This window comes from Tenrec ecaudatus, chromosome 3, assembly GCF_050624435.1.
Source record: "Tenrec ecaudatus isolate mTenEca1 chromosome 3, mTenEca1.hap1, whole genome shotgun sequence".
Taxonomy (NCBI): domain Eukaryota; kingdom Metazoa; phylum Chordata; class Mammalia; order Afrosoricida; family Tenrecidae; genus Tenrec; species Tenrec ecaudatus.
In genome coordinates, this window is record NC_134532.1 from 66,273,448 (window position 1) to 66,280,680 (window position 7,233).

Genomic DNA, 7,233 nt, shown 5'->3' on the forward strand with positions numbered 1-7,233 from the left:
AAACCTCCCATGAGCTACTAAAAATGGGCCACTTTAATGTAAAAGGTTTCATAATATAGGAAAAACTATAAGTCTTATATAGAGGAACTCATAGAACTTAAAACCTAATTGAATTGGTAAAAGGTAAGTAAGTAGAATAATTTCTAGAAATAAAGTATTAAGTCAATTCTGCCTTATGGCGATAAGGTGTCTTACAGACTAGAACTGTGTCCCATGTGCAAGGTTGTATGAAATCTTTACAGAAGTAACTATTTCTGTGTTGGTGTTGTCTTTAGTTGCTGTCCAGTAGGTCTCAACTCATAGGGACCTGTGCACAACAGAGTAAAACGCTGTCTGTTCCTGCGCCGTCCTCGGAATTGATCTTCTGTTTGAGGCCATTATTAAAGCAATTGTGTCCACCCATCTTGTCAAGGGCCTTCCTCCTTTTTTCTGCCCCTCTACTTTAACAAACATGATGTCATTTTCCAGGGACGGGTCTTTCCTAACAACAATGTCCAAAGTATGTGAGATGAAGTCTCTCCTTCCTTATTTACAAGGAACATTCTGCTTGTATTTTTCCCAAGACAGATTTGTTTGTTCTTTTGGCGGTCCAGGTACTTTCAATATTCTTGGTCAGTTCAAATGCATTGATTCTTCTTCAGTCTTCCTCATTTAATGTCCAACTTTCACAGCATATGATGCCATTGAAAATCTCATGATCAGACACACCTAGTCTTCAAAATCATACCCTTGCTTTTGAACACTACAGAGGTCTTTTACAGTAGATTTAACCAATGCAATGCATTATTTTATTTCTTGACTGCTGCTTACGTGAGCATTGATTATGAATTCAAGCATGATGAAATCCTGAAAATTTCAATATTTTCTCCATGTATCATGATGTTACCTATTGGTCCAGTTGGTTCAAATGAACAACTTTCTGTTTGGTAATTGAATGGAAATCAATAACACCACTTGGGGATCGTTCATTCATAAAAGAGTTGGGGGAAATTGAAACATAGCTATTTATTCATGTGAAACTACAGAAATCAAAATACAAATTTCAAGCTAGCCTGGACCTTTTAGTTCTTCTAGTTCTATTAAATTTAGACATCAAAGTGTTAGTTTGCTCTTATTTAGTTATGTTTAATGTCTCTCAGTTAACTTATATCTGTAGTTTTGTTTTTCTAGGGCAAAATACATGATCTTATTCTAACACCCAGTCTATTTTTAATGATTATCTAAATGAAGTTATAAAAATAATAAGTCACATATACTTTTCTTCTAAAGTGTCCAAAATATTTTCTCCATATTTCTTTTATAACAAATAATGTGATCTAATATACCAGAAAATTTTATTACCACCATTACTTTATAAACATAGATCTAAGGTCTAAGGAGAGGATTTAAAAAAGCATGTCTTTCCTTTCTAGAATGTGAATTTTCTCTCCTACCAAATATCTGTGTATTTTGTGTGTCTTTCTTCCCCCATTGTCATAATGATTTAACTCCATTTAGATCATTTACATGTATTTTAAAATCTGGTTTTATACATACACACATGCACAGCATAGTGAGATTTGTATTGATGTTTTCCTAGTGACAAGTTTCATTAATGTTCTTATTTTAAGCATTACAAATGTTCATAATAGCTCACAAGGATTAGGAGCACACTCTGTGTTCTTGAAACAATCCCAAGCTCGCTGACCCATACCACGATCAAACAGATCAACCTAATCTCATTCATGTCCTCAGTAGTAATGCTGAACAATCACCCTACGACAGAAAGTCAGAAAATAGCAAACTGAGTGCAGCTCATCTCTGATAGTGCTTTACTAGGTCAAGTGGGACCATACAGTGTATATTGAGATTTATCACTAGTAGCTACTATATTTTGTGAACCAATAATTTCAAGATTAAAACCTTTAAATAAAATTAATGTTGTATGTATTTTATTATATGTTACATATATAATAAGTCTGCTACTTATAATTCTAGTTGTTAGTCTTATTATAAATGATGTTCTCTGATTTGGAGAATTTCATTCCATGGCCTAATAGGAACTGGGGCATGTAGAAAAGGTGTTTTTGTCTGGGTTCTGTATTGGAGTATACAAGTAAAGCATATATAGAGGTGTATGTGTGGGGGTACCCCACAAAAATAAATAAATAAAGCTCTGCTGGGCAGAGCTTATTTAGTATGCATTTTCCCACTAGGTGAGCATCAAGCAACTCCCTCTGAGTTAATGCACCCAGTGGTATTTCCTGGAAGGTTCTTTCTCATCACAGTGAGCTTTTTTTGTAAAAGTAGTTTCTCTGGAACCTTATTTTTTGTGATTGCTGATTTAAGAGAACAGCATGCAGCTGTGAAATTTTGTTTCCTGCTCAGGGAAAAATGCCACAGAAACTATTGTGATGTTGAACACAGTTTATAAACACAGCGCTATGGGAAAACTCAAGTGTACAAGTGTTTTTTGCATTTCAGAGAAGGTGAAATGTCCATTGATGACTAACCTCATTATGGCGTCTGTCAACTTCCTGAATGGACAAAAATGTTGACTTTTAGTGCATTTGGAGTTCATTCCACCAGATCAGACTGTTAACCAAGCTTTCTATTTAGAGATTCTGAAAAGATTGTGTAACAGTGTATGACTAAAAGGCCTGATTTGTGGCAGAGGAGGGACTGGTTTTGTCGCAACAACCATGCACCTGCTCACACAGTCAGCTCCGTGCGCCAGTTTTGGGCAACAAACAGCATGCCTCTCTTGCCCGACTCACCTTACTCACCTGACTTTGCTCTGGTTAAACACAAAAATAAGTCCTTTGTTTCTGAAAATGAAGAGGGACATGACAGGACAGCAATTTGATGATCTGTAAGAGGCGAAGAAAAAACTGGGGGACATGCAGTAAGCCACCCAAACTGATGAGTTGAAAAATGTTTTCAAGATTTGAATCTCAGATTTGACAAGTGTATTAAGTGTAATGGAGAGTACTTTGAACGTGAAAAGGTTGTTTTGTAAAAAAATTAAATATATAGCTTTGTTAAAAAAATCCATTTTTTGGGAGGGGCGGTCTACCTCCTTGTAGATGTAAGCATAGAGAAATTTAATTCAAGGACCTGTCTCATACAACTATGGGGCCTACCAAATCCCAAATCCATGGGTTAAATGACACCTGAAGTTCTCTGCTGACTTACATATTTACAGGGACTGATAAACCCCAAATCTGTAGGTCTAGGTCAAGGTCAAGAGTGATTTTTTCCCCCAAAGCATCCATTTACATGTCAGATGTAAGCCACACTCCAAAGAAAGTCCCCTGACAAACCAATGGAAAACATATATTAGCCAAGTTGACACATTAGGCAGTATAGAGAAGTACTTACATAAGGTCATACTTTCATAAACTAGTGAAATACAACTTTAATTTATTTTGAATATTAATTTTAAATTATTAAAAGAAATTAGCAAATGATAATGAGTGAGGAGAACATGACAAAAATACAGGATTACCACTAATTAATTTGATTATTCCATTTGAACTTCACAAATAACCAAAGAGGAAGTCAAAAACAGATTTTCCCAGTTTTACATATAAGAAAAATAGTAACTCGGAATTGAAAGTACAGTCTAGTCTATATATCTATAAGCACTCCTAGTTTTATCCATAGGCAAGTAGGCTGTCACCTATAAAACTTAAGGGCACTGTTCAAAACCACATACTCAAAGCCACTGCCCACATTTACCTTTCGGTTCCATTGTGATAGTAAGTCCTTTGAGTTAGAAAGAGGAACTTTGGTGGCATGGTGGGTTACACGCTGGGCTGCCAACCACAAGAGCAGCCACTTGAGGGAGAAAGATCAGGTGTTCGACTCCTGTAAAGAACTAGAGTCTCAGACACCCGCAGGGGAATCTCCACTCTGTCCTACACGGTTGCTCGGAGTCAGAATAGACACTCACTGACAGCGACTGAGAGTGAGTGCTGAGTTGGAACAAAATGGTTTAATTTGTTATCATTAGTTATTATAGATCAAGTTAAATCCAATTTATGGCAAATTTATATACGACAGAAACATCGTTGGCGGTGCTGTGGTTCAGCATTGGTCTGTAACTCTTAAGTACGCGGTTCAAACTTAACTGCCACTTGGCTGGAAAGAGATAAGGCTTCCTGCTTCGATAAGATTTACAGTCTAGGGGCAAACAGGAAGGGTGGCAGGTTCCCTTCTGGGTTCGGGCAGCTCCCATGGCGGCCTACGAGCAGGTCCAGAAGGGACCCCTGAAGTTGAAAGGCGTCCCAGAGCTCGGCGTAACTAAACGGAAGAAGAAAAAAGAAGGATAAAGACAAGGCGAAACTCCTGGAAGCGATGGGAACGAGCAAAAAGAACGAGGAGGAGAAGCGACGCGACCTGGACAAGCGGACCCCGGCCCTGGTGGCCTTCGAGAAGATGCAGGAGAAGCGGCAAATGGAAAGGGTCCTGAAGAAAGCGTCTAAAACCCACAAGCAGAGAGTGGAGGACTTCAACAGACACCTGGACACGCTCACGGAGCTCTATGACATCCCAAAGTCACTGGACCAAGTAGCCGCTCAGCCCTGGGTTTGGCGTGGCCTCCCGGAGAAGCCGGGCCCGGAGCTGGGGTTGAGCCTGGTCCCTTTGGCATGTTCCAGAAACATTCTCGTACCTGTGCTTGTGCGTGAGACTGTTCGCTCCTTCAGGACTTTGATTAAAATAAGACTGTCCTTTAACTCGGAAAAAAAAAAAAAGATTTACAGTCTAGGAAACTATGGGATACCGTTTAATTGGATTTGACTCAATGGCAAGCAGTTTGTTGGGTTTATTGTTTTTGTTTTAAAATGTGTTAACAGCGTGAAATGCTACTCATCCATATGTCATGTCTATGATCTTTTATATAATTGAGCCTGTGGTGATTGCGAATCCCTGGTGATGTAGTGGTTACTATTGGGCTTTAGTTCACATAGATGGCAGTTCAAAACCACCAGCATCTCCATGGGAGAAAGATTGGGCTTTCTACTCGCATAAACTGTTACAGGCTAAGAAATCCATAGGGGGTCACTATGAGTCAGCATTGACTCCAGGGCAGTGAGTGAGTGAGTGAGCGAGTGAAGAGTCAGTGAGTGAGTAAGTGAGTGAGTGAGTGAGTGAGTGAGTGAGTGAGTGAGGCATTGTACAACCTATCTACTTGAGAATTTTCATAACTTTTGCTGAATCTCTACCAAACAGGATGCCTCTCTCTAGTGACTGGTCTTTCCTCATAGGATGCCCCAAACTATCACAGCAAACACACTGTCTTAGATAAAGTCACTGAAAAGTAGAGCCTGACATAAAAGTCTATTCAGCTCAAGATGGGAAAAGGGAAGCAAGAGAAGAATGGAAAGGAGGTTGGGTAAACAGCATCTTAAAGCCCACAGAAGTAGCTTAAGCCTAATTTCACAGGGGACCCTGAAGAAAACATTTTGCCTCCGAGTTTGCACTGTTCCCAGATTAGACAACTGGACTTTCACAACTTTAGCCTGCTCCACTTTGCCGCCCACTTTCCCAAACCTAGGCACTGTGAACAAAAAGTCCCCACACGTAGGGACACAGCTGACTGGAACCTCTGTTTCCTAGGGCTGAGCTAACAAAGTAGCACCAATCGGGAAACCTTGAAGAACAGAAATTTATGGTTTCACAGTTCCCAGGACAAGAAGTCCAAATGGAAAGCATTAGCAGGGCTATTTGCCTGCTGTAGGCCGAGCTTTCCCTCGTCACTTGCAGCTTCTGATAACTCAGGTGCTTCTTGGTTTTCCTTGGTTTGCAGATATATCTTCAGGTGGCATCTTTCCCCCTGTGTGTATTTATCTTTGTCTATTTTTATCTTCTATAAAATGCCAATTAATTAATACTTAGACCCAACCTATGGCAGTATGACATCATATAAATCTAACAGATAACACTCCAAAGAAAGACTGTTTCTGAACAAGATCCTTTCACAGAGAGCAGCAATCAGGATATCTACGTAGCACTGGTGGATGTAATTTAATTCATAATTTGAGAACTGTCAATTAAAATAGATTCCATTATATTTTAATTCCATTTTAATCAAACTTTGGGAAGCATCCTTGTATTTTCTACACACATTATGCCTATTCGCTCATTGTCATCTAAGCAGCAAACAATTAGGGTAAGTCTCTCTGGGGAACAGGAAATGGTTGGGAAGTCCCCTTTCAGGGAGCAAGAAGGAACAAGAGGCTAGCAAGGGTTCACAGCCTAAGAAGCTCATGAAGACATTGAGGAAGCAATATCGAAGACTAGTTCTATAGATTGGAGGAAACAAGAGCGGTGATGAAGTGAGAGTGGAAAGGTTAAACATGAAAAGGGGAGACAGCACCAAAGAGAGATTGAACCTTGTCCACTAAAGAAGCTTTATACATCGAGCGATCTTCCAACGAGAATCACTATTTATCTCATAGACGTTTTATAACCATCATAATTACTAACTTGGCTTTTATATGAGGAAGAAAATAGCAGTTTTATTTTAATAAGTGCATTTTTATTATTATAAGCCTCTTAGATTCTCACAATAAAGAAAAGAAGGAGGAAAAATTAAAATGTTGATTTTCACTTTCATCTGACCTGTTTTATAACTTTTTTTTTTTTACCAAATATCTATAAGGACTACTTTTCACTTAGAGATATTTCTTTTTACTTATTCTAGAGTTACAAATTATGGAAATTTATAGAGTTTATGTGATGGCAGAAAATATATATATACTTTGTACCTGATTTCAGAAACTCTGGTACATGTACACATTAATCATGTTTGGGATGATTTATTTCTGCATTCATGCTGGCCAATTTTATTACTATTTGGTTTGGCTGAGTGGAAGAAAATCTGCTTTCTATTTCACCTCTATAAAAAGAAGAGTTGGATTTGTGCTGGCTTATAAAGCGTTTGTATCTCAGCTTGATTCCTTAATTCAGGTACTTTCATAGTCATCTTTCTTCAATTATCTCCCTCTGAAAAATTTCTCTGCAAAATCTCTAGATCTAGGCCTATTCAAGTTATATCTCAGCCTTCAGTTTCCAAGCCCAGCGGAATCCAACAGCATACCGCCAGAAACGTCCATGTTCGCTACGTGGCTCTTTCACAGCCATTCCCCACCCCATTTGTCAGTCTTTAGTGCTGGCCTCAATAATGTCATAGTTGATATTGTCCCACCCGGGTGCGTTCCTGCCAACTATGTTGCCACCACTATCCCA

General features: G+C 38.8%; 1 pseudogene; it reads left to right on the forward strand.

The window, feature by feature from the left end:
* Positions 1–4,212: 4,212 nt before the first annotated feature.
* Positions 4,213–4,782, forward strand: LOC142442276 (protein FAM32A-like; annotated as a pseudogene).
* The last annotated feature ends 2,451 nt before the right edge of the window (positions 4,783–7,233 follow it).